This window comes from Ictalurus furcatus, unplaced genomic scaffold (genome assembly GCF_023375685.1).
Source record: "Ictalurus furcatus strain D&B unplaced genomic scaffold, Billie_1.0 scf2, whole genome shotgun sequence".
Taxonomy (NCBI): domain Eukaryota; kingdom Metazoa; phylum Chordata; class Actinopteri; order Siluriformes; family Ictaluridae; genus Ictalurus; species Ictalurus furcatus.
In genome coordinates, this window is record NW_026521051.1 from 119,306 (window position 1) to 132,053 (window position 12,748).

Sequence of the window (12,748 nt, forward strand, 5' to 3'; positions counted from 1 at the left end):
GGACACTATTTGCGTGTAATTGTACCTTGACTATGTAAGTATATATTTTTTCTTTCTGAATATGACTTTTTGTAAGATTGTAAATTTTGCATAAATTCAATAAAATTAATTAAAAAAAAAAAAAAAAAGGGTGGTAAAGGACTCGGTAAAGGAGGCGCTAAGCGTCACCGCAAGGTGCTTCGTGATAACATCCAGGGGATCACCAAGCCGTCTATTCGCCGTCTGGCTCGCCGTGGTGGTGTAAAGCGTATTTCTGGTCTGATCTATGAAGAGACTCGCGGTGTGTTGAAGGTGTTCCTGGAGAACGTGATCCGCGACGCCGTCACCTACACCGAGCATGCCAAGAGAAAGACCGTGACCGCCATGGATGTGGTGTACGCTCTGAAACTCCAGGGACGCACCCTGTACGGCTTCGGCGGTTAAACGCTCTAACACCGAACGACGCAAACACAACAGCTCTTTTAAGAGCCACCCACATGTCTAGAAAAAGAAGTGTGTGTGTGTTGTAAAGGAGCTGTCATTTTCTCTTTACACACATGTAGAGCTGAACTTAAAAATAAAACACCAAATCAAAACGTTCATCATAATTTGGCCGTAATATCTGTGCTTTACACTAGCCCTGTCTGTCAGTTACAGTTGGTAACCTGTTATATTTGCATATTTTAAGTATGTACACTCTTAACAGATCCTGTCTTTTTTTTCCCTCTCTATAGATTAGTGAGTTGAAGCATTCAATACAAGAGGAGATCAAGAATCATGAGGGGGAGATGGCTCAGGCAAAAGAGAGAGCAGATGCACTGAGATTGGAGCTTGAGCTGCTGAGGGAAAGACTGGCTGAAAAGACAAACGCTGAACAGATGAAAAAGTACATTGTGTCTTTTCATCTTTCAACTTGTTTCTGTTTTGTAGACTCACTTCTGTTCATGATTGTGCTTTTATGTGCTGTAAACACAGTCCTGATTTTAAGGAATTATGCAGAATGATCACCGTGTAGATGATCAACTTTTTTGAAACACTTTTCTGCTCACTAACCTCACAAGTAGTATAGCAGATGGTCAAATGGTCATATTATATATGCACTGGAATAATATGACCAGTTTTCCAATGTGTCAAAATGTAATACTGTGCAACATTTAAAATAATTAAAATTCTGATTACCTTGTTCGTTTTCTGGAATGTTCTGCAGAACAGGCTGCCAACCAGCACAAATCTCCCACCTCACCCCAATGCTGTAAATCTGGACCAGCTCTGTCCCGGACGGAAAATTGGGATTTCCATCACCACATGGAATATGAGTGGAAAGAAGGTGATTGAGAATCGGAGTGTTGAGCAAAAATCTGATTTTTTGGTCATTGTCCAACAATATCATTCAATAACATTCAAATATCAACATTAATGGTGAGTTTTACATGTGATCAGTAGGAGTTTCCAGAGGACTTTCATGACCTGGTTCCCTTCAGAGAATACATCTACGTCATTGGGATGCAAGAAGGATGTCTTGGTAGGAATAGGTAAGAAATGTGCCGTCTGTCTTTCCACCCAAAATTTACCCAAGTCACCCAAAAAAAGTTTGGAAAACCACATTTTTTTCTATATTGAATAATAAATTTACTGAAATTGGTTTTTTAATGGCTTTTAAAAAGGCACAGAAGCATGTCTCTGCTTTATACTTATTTAAAAATAAAGATTACAGACATGCAATTTGTAAACACCACCAAACCTACATGCATCCACCCCCCTTCCCTTGTAAACTGTTATATTAACAGAAATCAAGCAATAAAATCTTATAATCATGCTATAAGCACCATTACTAGGCATATAGTGCTCCACGTTTAGTCTAAAAAATAGTTCCATACCACATGTAGTGCCTTTTTGAGAACGAGACACAAAAAAATGGCCGATTTTGTAAAGATTAATCTGCATGCATTATTTATAATATCATTTCTAGTGGTCTATACCTGAACCAGACAAATGTACATACTTGAATTAACACAAAATCCTCAAGCTACAATTATTTGAGAGCTCAAAACACGTGGTTTATGGAAGGGTTGGGAGGGTAAAATAAAATATTAGGTGACACAAGTGTACCTCTGCCATCATTCATTCATTTTTATGGCCATATGAAATTAAAAATTACCTTATATGGCCATGGGCATTGTTTTGACTCAGGACAGCAGTCATTTGCTGCTATTTTCAAGCAGCTGTTTGACGCCGTACACAACAGCGCTTCGTCTGCACGCGTTCACTGACAGTGGACTAATGCTTGAGGAGCAGGAATTTGGCCAATAGTTGCTGCAAGCCATTTATAATCAACCAATTGGTGCGCGAGAAGGTGGGGATTACAGAGAGGGGTTAAAGCAATGTGAATATGTGCACACATGTTGCAGTATTACACCATAAGCACATCATAATGAAACTAAAGCCTAATTTAGATGCTTTCTTAAGGTCCAAAAAAGAGGACATGTCCAGGAAAATGAGGACTTATGGTCACACTAACAAAAGCATTTCAGACAACAATTTGTGTTCATTTCTACCAAATTAACTTTGTGTAAAATCTATTTGCACATGCACCAGGAGGTTGCTCATGTGAGCCACGACTGGCAAGAGAGAACCAGAATTATAATCAAGCAGCTGTCCATATTGTGTTCTCTCAAAAGGTTCATTTCTTTTGTTCTGAATGAAAAAAATTGATCCTGATAATATTCCCCATTTTTTTCTCCCCCCCCCCAAAATGCACCTATAATCTGATTACATAATGGCATTACATGTATTCCGTTACTCCCCAAGCCTTATGGGACAAACTAGCAAGCTTGCTATCTAGCTTCCTAATATCGTAGTATGTTTCAAGGTGATATTATGCAACATATATTGTAACAAAATGCTGTTCAGCTAATTATTGTATTTATTTTGCTGTGTTAGTGTTTGTCTTGCTGTATAACACTAAAAAGATGTCTAAAATTAAAGCTAATGTTAGCCGATAGCTAGGAGTGATAGATGACTAAGTAGCTAGCAGCTGTTCCTGGAAACCTGGTAGGAGACTAGAGGTCGACCAATAGTGGATTTTACCGATACTGATAAGTAAGCTGGGCAGTACCTGCAGATAACCAATCAAGCGATAGTTGAAATTGATACTGACTGAAAACATAAGTAAAACACAACATAAAAGTAAAATATTGCTGAGTTTTAGAAAAATAAAAAACGTATTGCATGTACCATGAAAATGTACTGTACCTTTTTAAATGAACTGAATATTAATATATATGAACTATTAATAAATATAAAAGTAAATAAACAATATACATCCAAACTGAACCCAAAAGTAACACTCCAAATAACAAATAGAAATAGAGTCATCCAAAAAGAATCAAAAACACTTCAATAACACAACAAAATTTCTCAGTGACGGTTTTTATTTCGCCTCTGGAGGCCGCTCTCGTACTGTATAATGACAGGGGACCTTTCTTAGCTTCTCCCACAACAGACACAACTGGGAAATACTTGTCTGTCCTCATGTGATTTCTCTTTTTCATAAAATGGACCTTTAAGTATAGTTCAATCTGCTCAAAAAGGTCAGGAAGGACACACTTTAAAGGAGATCAATCATAACAGAAAGGTGGAAAATCGGCAAAGACAAAGACGAATGTTTTTGATTTCACACTTCAATGGAACAAACTGAAAGGTGGTTTGTTCTGTTTCTGTTACGTACACTCGCTTCTGTTCATGATTAATCTTTTATGTGCTGAGAACATAAGGAAATATGCAAAACGACCACAGTCTGGGGTTTTATTGACCGTATTCACACACTGGACAAGTCCCTTCATAATTCAGTGCTGGGGATGTAACGTGTACATTTGAATGTCATCTTTGCCAAGTTTTTTTTTTTTTAAACGTATATCATATTGTAGCTCTCTTTCGCTGGAGTTAGAAAATATTCATTTTTTGGACATTTCAACAAAGTGGAAACTCCAGTATAAATCCAAGTCTTTTTAAATTTTCAGTTGCCCAATTCTAGCTACATGTGGTACACACGTCAACTTTTTAAACTATTTTTCTGCTCATTAACCTCACAAGCAACATGGCCGATGGGTGAATATGATCAAATTATATTTGCACTGGACTAATCAGCTTTCTTTGTTTGTTAATGTGAAAAAAAGAAATCCATTTTACTCGTTACCCCGTTCTGTTTTTGGTCAGGGTCAGGCTTGGTGTCATGAGGACGCTGAGGAAAGGCCAGACCTGTTCTGATCTTTCTGTAGTTCGGTATTCTCTGGGACACGTTGGAAACTCCACCTGAAACTAATTTTAACAACGTGGTACTTAATTAAAATACTCGTAAAGCAAGAAATTGTGCTTGAAATTGTCCACTTCAACATAATTGATCCTATGTATTTCTCAAAATCTGTAGTATGGTCATATGTAGCAGCCTCTCGTAACAGGTCCCAACAGGCCTGTGTGCTCCAAACAGTCCTGAGGTGGCTCCCTCAGACCCGGTTTAATCTCTTTCAGAACTGGGTTTGGCACATTTCAGGAAATTTGCACCAGTTGCCAGCCGGTCTTACAGAACGTTTCTGTAAGTATTACTTTCGAATGACTTTTTTCTTTTTGCATTAAACATCCTTCACCAGTATGAATGAATCGATGGTTTTATCCTTAGCAGATGTAACCACCCAGTATGACGTAGTCTTCTGGTTTTGGGACTTTAACTTCCGCCTTACTGAAGACCCTGAAATCGTGGTGGCCATTTTGAATGAGCACACTGTGGACAACATCCTCCTCCAGCATGACCATCACCACACGTGCAAAGCAGTAACCATCGCTGACTGCAGCAGAGAGTGCACTACTGAAAACCCGAGACTCTGCCTTCAGATCTGACGACGAGGCAGTCCTTCCACACAGCAAGGGCCAATCTGTGCCGGGCTATTAGAGAGACCAAGCACAACTGTGTGTAAAAAATCCACGGGCACTTCCCAAACACCAAGAAGACACTGTGCACACTTTGAAGTATAGAACAACAGGCCAGCTGGGAACACAACCCCAAATTCCTGAAAGAATTGCTGTTCCAATACTTTCAGAGGGGACTATATAAAGAGACTTTTTATAGAGAGATTGTGAGATTAAAGAGATTTTTGTGTGAGATTTTAACCAAGTAAACTTTTGTCTAAGTCATGTTTGAAGTGCTGTATTTTTCCTTTATTTATGTAATTAGTTGCAGTTACATTTCTATAGCGCTTTTCTAGACACCTAAAGCGCTTTACATAGTACGGGGGGGGGGGGGGGGATCTGCTCCATTTATTATTATTATTATTATTATTATTATTATTATTAGGTAATAATATTTACAAAGAATAGAAATATTGTGTAGGTTTATTGGTTCCTGCATTGTAGGGTTAAATAACAAAAATCTAAAAGGTGTGTGTTACACCTGACACCTAGATGAACACTTTACAGTTGGTTGTGTGACTGTAAGTCATTCTCTTCAAATGCTATTGAGCTTTAAATTATGGTGTATTTTGTGTATGAGCCCATTCAGTAGTGAAATACAACCTCAACTCCAAAAAAGTTGTGTAAAATGTAAATAAAAACTGAATCCAATGATTTGCGAATCTCATAAACCCATATTTTAATCACAATCAGATGTCTAAACAGGAAATGTACCATTTTAAGGGAAAAATAATGTAATATTGAATTTGATGACAGAAACACATCTTAAAATTGGAACAGGGCCATGTGTACCACTGTGTAGCATCCCCTCTATTTTAACAACAGTCTGTATAAGCCTGGAACTGAGGAGACCAGCTGCTGGAGTTTTGGTAGAGGAAGGTTGTCCCATTCGAGTCCGATACAGGATTCTAGTTGCTCAACAGTCCTGGGTCGTCTTTGTCGTATTCCTCGTTTCATGATGCGCCAAATGTTTTCAATTGGTGACAGGTCTGGACTGCAGGCAGGCCGGTTCAGCACCTGGACACCTGGTTCAGCACCTGGATTCGTCTGACCACAGAACAGATTTCCACTTCACCCCGGTCCATTTTAAATGAGCTTTGGCCCAGAGAAGACGGCGAAAAACATGTTCAAATATGGCTTCTTCTTTGCATGATAGAGCTTTAACCAGCATTTGTTGATGGCATGGTGAATTGTGTTCATAGACAGTGAGTTCTGGAGGTGTTTCTGAGACCATGCAGTGATTTCCATTACAGAATCAGCCTGTTTTGAATGTAGTGCTGCCTGAGGGCCCGAAGATCACGGGCATGCAATACTGATTTTCACCCTTGTCCCTTGTGCACAGCGATTTCTCCAGATTCTTGGAATCTTTTGATGATATTATGTACTGTAGGTGATGAGATTTATGTTAAGGAACATTATTCTAAAGTGTATGTGCTCTGCGGACTTTTACATCCCCACCAATGACAAAATCTAACCTATACCCTTATAAATTTTAAATGTAAACTTTTTTTCCCCCCCTTTTTTAAACATTCCCATTTGAAGTTCTGAGAGGCAGCATTGTGTTGTGTGAGCTGAATGGAGCTTGACTAATATAAGGCTATATTATTGTTAGGGAAATAATAGTAATATACTTGTAGCAGCACTGGCGAAATACATATACTTGTAAAAAAAAAAAAAAAAAAAAAAAACTAATAGAGAACGTGTTTAACCTTTCCTGCTTGCTTTAAATCTGCATACAATTATTAATTTAGCAGCTGTTTTTATAATTCAAGGAGTCAAGTATAAGTCTATATGGAGAGAGAGAGAGAGAGAGAGAGAGAGAGAAGGGGGGACAGTGAACTATAATGACATCATGTACAGAGGTGTAGCATGATGGTTTGCTGAACAGTTTTTAGAAGTCATTTGCTAATCCTAATAATACACGTATGAATAGTACTAAAAGAAATAATAATTATAATCATAATCATAAGAATACTAATGGTAATAATTATAATAACAACAACAGAAAGAAAGAAACTATAGAACAAAGAATAAAGGGTGATGAAGTAAAAATGATAAGTGAGTTTCTGGCAGCGCTGGGTGTTGCTCTGGATGGATTGTCACTGCCATCGTGTGGGCAGGTTTAGGAAGTGCACCTTCCCCCAACTGTTGTAGTTTAAAGCTGCAGCATATAAGTCTATATCTTTATAGTATATTTATGGAGGAATTATTTATACTTTACGAGGAAGATTTTGATTGGGCTGTTTGAACGGATGACAAGTAACGTGATGATACTGAGCGATATGTGACGATACTGAACGATATGTGCAATACTGAGCGATATGTGACGATACTGAACGATATGTCACGATACTGAATGATATGTGACGATACTGAGCAATATGTGACAATACTGAGCGATATGTGCAATACTGAACGATATGTGACAATACTGAACGATATGTGACCGATTGAAAAACCTAAAAAAACTATGATCAGGGATCAAATGGTCATCGCATTTTGGAGAAGAAAGGAAGAAGGCAACTACTCAGAGAAATTGATTTGACTATGGATAAAGTAATTTGCATTTGTCAGGTGTCAGAGAATGAATTTGCAACTTAAATCCTTTGATGCAGAAAGTGAGCCTGCAGCAACAATGGACGCTGTGCACTGTTACGACCCAGCCTAGGGTTAGATCACACAGCGTAAATAAAGGCAGGGTTATGTAAGGTGGAGTGAATAGTAAGTGGTTAGTAAGTACTCGACTAAAAAGAAAGTTCTAGATCTAGTCACAGCAATGAGGACAACAGTTCTTAAAGGAGGCTGTGGTGGAAAATGTGAGCACCAAGGATGAGTGGAGAGCTCAATCAGATGTCCACGGAGCGACGCTACCCTGTAAATTGGACACTGGTGCACAGGGGAACCTTCTTCCAACAAAATACTTTCACAGACTGTCAAAAGTCAAAAGTATGAGACAGTAAGATGAACATACGGACATATAATGATTCCCAGTTCGCACAAAAGGGTAATGCAGGATCACACTGACAGTGAAAACTGGACTTTATGCGACTGTGATGTGTGTAAACATTTTTTCCGAGGTGTATATTAAACGTCATAAAATAATTGCCTAATAATAAGTTTTGGAGCCACAAAGGTCCATCCATCCATCCATCCATCTTCTACCACTTACTCCTTCTTCAGGGTCACGGGGGAACCTGGAGTCTATCCCAGGGAGCATCGGGCACAAGGCGGGGTACAGCCTGGACAGGGTGACAGTCCATCGCAGGGCACAATCACATACACACTCACACACCCATTCATACTCTACGGACACTTTAGACACGCCAATCAGCCTACCATGCATGTCTTTGTACTGGGGGAGGAAACCGGAGTACCCGGAGAAAACCCCCACAGCACGGGGAGAACATGCAAGCGCCGCACACACATGGCCCCGGCGGGAATGGAACCCCCGGACCCTGGAGTTGTGAGGCAAACAAAGGTCATACAACGCAAAGATAACTGACCTTCTCAGGTGACCACTTGCTGGAGTGAACCAATGAAATGGGCTGGGAGGCGGGCTTTGTGCTCCACTGTGCTGGATTATGTCAACAAACCAGGCAGGGCAGGCACCTTAATCCGCCGAAGCGTTACGGAGTAACTAGAGAATTGTACTAGTCGTCTGCTTGTAGTTCAGAGCCATGATTCATACTCACCCAGTCAGACATCTTATGACAAATAGCTCCTGTGCTAGCTGCCAGCTAACATTAATTCCATCCATCCAGTGACAGACTGATAATGATATGATCTTCTTTCATAGCAATATGTATAGGATTGAAATGCACGTTAAAATGATGATGTACCGCTATATATTTTTATTTTTATTGCAAGATTATCCTAGCAGAGGCCAATAACATTTACAAATAAATATCAATTTACCTCGTGTTTACTTTCTTTACTGACACAGATGAAAATGAAAAGACTGCATCAATTAAAGCTCAGCTTTGGTCAGGGAAGCAACAGGGACAAGATGAGACTGAGAGAAAAAGAAAAAGAGAAGATGATGGAGATGAGAGAGGAAGAGCGAGTACTACCCACTGTGCCCAGAATATGATTAGCATTATGTTACTGTGCTGTTTAACACAAACACAAACTGACCTGATCTCGTTCAAACAAACAATGTCGGCCTAATTACCACAGAGATGTATGTTCTATGGAAATTACAGTGAAGCCTATAGGTTCAATTTCATTTCATAAGTATAGTGTCATAACACAGTATAGTTCTATTGTATAGATATCATCTTGTTTTAAAAATTTTTTTCCTATGTTCATGTACTGCTTGAGGCACATTTTTCTACTTCAAACCAAAAATGATGCAAACTCAAACACAAAGATTAAATAAAAGTGTTTTTAATTTAACTAAATGATTTTTACTACACTTTTATTCCACAGTCTTATGATGGAGAAATTGTTTTGAAAGGAAGACTTTTAAAATTGAGAACGTGTTTTGAGAATGAGGTTTGTGTGTGTGTGTGTGTGTGTAAGTATGTGTGAGTGTGTGTGTATGTGTGTGTGTGTGTTTGTGTGTGTGTATGTGTATGTATATGTATGTGTATGGGTGTGTGTGTGTGTGCGCGTGTATGTGTGTGTGTATGTGTGTGTGGGGTGTGTGTGTGTGTGTGTGTGTGTGTGCGCGTGTATGTGTTTGCATGTATATGTGTGTGTCTGCTCCTATTCTAGGTGCAGAAAGGATGCTGTTTTTAAAGACCTTAAACACTTATTGTTCCTGTAATGATAATGAAGTTTTAATTGTGGACGGAGATTTTAACTGCACTGCAGATAGATTGGACAGGAAGCATGTAGAACCTCATGCTGCTTACTGAAAGCATTTTTGTGAGACTAAACGCTTTCCAGAGACAGTACACATGGTCTCACTGTAATGCAACATGCTCTCACTAGCAAGGCTTGATGGTTTTTATAGTTGTAGATATCAGGTTTCTCGGTTCTGTTTTATCTATCCTGTGGGGTTTTCAGATCTTTGCCTGATGCAGTGCATTTTAAAGAAAAGCAATGTAAACCCATGCAGTGCATACTGGCATGTAATGCAGCAATTTTACACAATGTCCATTTTAGACAGGGCTTTATGTTTTTCTGGGACACTTTTAGTTTGCAAATGCCATTTTCACCTCTTTGCATCAGTGGTGCGATGTGCAAATGTCAACAGTACACAATGTACTGTACTGTGTATATATACATATATATATATATATATATATATATATATATATATATATATATATATAGTACAGTATGTATATATATATATATATATATATATATATATATATACATATATATAGTACAGTATATGTATATATATATATATATATATATATATATATATATATATATATATATATATATATATATATATATATATATACACATCATTATTTAGCTCAGGACACTGCACCAGGGTGTGTCAACCCGTGTACTTAGATCATCTTCTAGAGCACAAGAAAAAAAAATGGTACGCTCCTTTACAAATTGTGTGCAAATGTACTTAACAAGAAAAGTCTAAGACCTCTGGCAAATTTGGTGTGATGATATGCGGAATAGGCTCACCTTCCTCAGGGCTAACCACCCCCACTGAAGTAGTACCTGTATGCACACCTCACCTCTCAGTGCTGTTCCTTTCTCAGGCTTTATTACCCTCTAAATAGTGTATCAAAAAGTATCAGAAACAAAAAGACAGCCAAGGTGTATTATACAGAAAGAAAGTGCACCACATAATAAATCAACAATAATAAATAATAATAAATACATGAAGAAAGGTAGACTGGGGCATTCTCACCGGATTGGTATTTATCTAAGTAGCTTGACTCCATCTTGAAGTCTGAGCTTTGTGTGGCATATCTTCCTGGCAAATATTCCCTTTGTGCACTCAGTCCTGAACAAACTCCGGCAGTAGTCTGCATGCAGGGAAACCACAGGACGCAACAAAACCAGTGAATGAAAGACCAGTCTTCAGGCCTGGTATCCTGGAGATGTTCAAATGAAGTATACATGGTTGAAGATTGATCTGCCTGGCAGATGGTACAACTGGTCAAAGTGAATGACTTGCTAGATTACCTTCCTGAGTCTTGTTGATCATGCTTTTAAGAGCATCTTACAATATGTACATATATATATATATATATAGTACATATGTATAGTAACTATACCAGGGCCCCAGTTCCTAAACTCACCTTTCTTTGGTAATAGGGTCAGGACCTCTCTACAACACCTCAATGGCAGCTTGCCACGCTTCAGACTATCCTGTAGCACATCTAGCAAGTCCTGCCCTAATATGCACCAGAAAGCCTTGTAGAGCTCCACTGAGAGCCCATCGATACCCAGTGACCACCCATTCTCCATACCACTGGGTTCAGCCTCTAGTGCATCTGGTGTACGTTCCTTATCAAGCTTGTCTTGTTTTAGTTTGGGTAGCTTGCTTATGCTCGCTTTTATACAGCTTTGAATAAAAGCTGACTGTCTGCTTGATATGTGAGGTCCCCTGATTTCTGAATAAGCCTTTTCTGTCCATTTCTTTGCTCAAGACAAAATAAGAACTTGGATGGAGCGTCCATCTCTGTTACACTTTTTAAGCATGAGCGGACCAGTGCTCCCTGCAGCGTTGTATCCAGCACGTCAGCCAGCGCAGTTTTTTTTCTCTCAATGTGGCTTTTGATTTCCTGTGGACTCTGGTAACTCCAGGAGTTCTACTACTTCAATCTCCAGAACTTTAAGAAATTTGGTATTGTCCTTAGGTACATTGTGTACTGTTGACATTTGCACATCGGACCACTGATGCAAAGAGGTGAAAATGGCATTTGCAAACTAAAAGTGTCCCAGAAAAACATAAAGCCCTGTCTAAAATGGACATTGTGTAAAATTGCTGCATTACATGCCAGTATGCACTGCATGGGTTTACATTGCTTTTCTTTAAAATGCACTGCATCAGGCAAAGATCTGAAAACCCCACAGGATAGATAAAACAGAACCGAGAAACCTGATATCTACAACTATAAAAACCATCAAGCCTTGCTAGTGAGAGCATGTTGTCTTTACAGTGAGCCCATGTGTACTGTCTCTGGAAAGCGTTTAGTCTCACAAAAATGCTTTCAGTAAGCAGCATGAGGTTCTACATGCTTCCTGTCCAATCTATCTGCAGTGCAGTTAAAATCTCCGTCCACAATTAAAACTTCCATTATCATTACAGGAACAATAAGTGTTTAAGGTCTTTAAAAAAGGCATCCTTTCTGCACCTAGAATAGGAGCAGACACACACATATACATGCACACACATACACGCGCACCACACACACACACACACACACACACACACACACACCCCACCCATACACATACATACACATACATACACACAAACACACACACATACACACTCACTCACACATACTTCACCACACATACACACACAAACACACACACACATACACACACACACAAACCTCATTCTCAAAACACATTCTCAATCTTAAAAGTCTTCCTTTCAAAACAATTTCTCCATCATAAGACTGTGGAATAAAAGTGTAGTAAAAATCATTTAGTTAAATTAAAAACACTTTTATTTAATCTTTGTGTTTGAGTTTGCATCATTTTTGGTTTGAAGTAGAAAAATGTGCCTCAAGCAGTACATGAACATAGGAAAAAAAATTTTAAAACAAGATGATATCTATACAATAGAACTATACTGTGTTATGACACTATACTTATGAAATGAAATTGAACTTATAGGCTTCACTGTAATTTCCATAGAACATATATC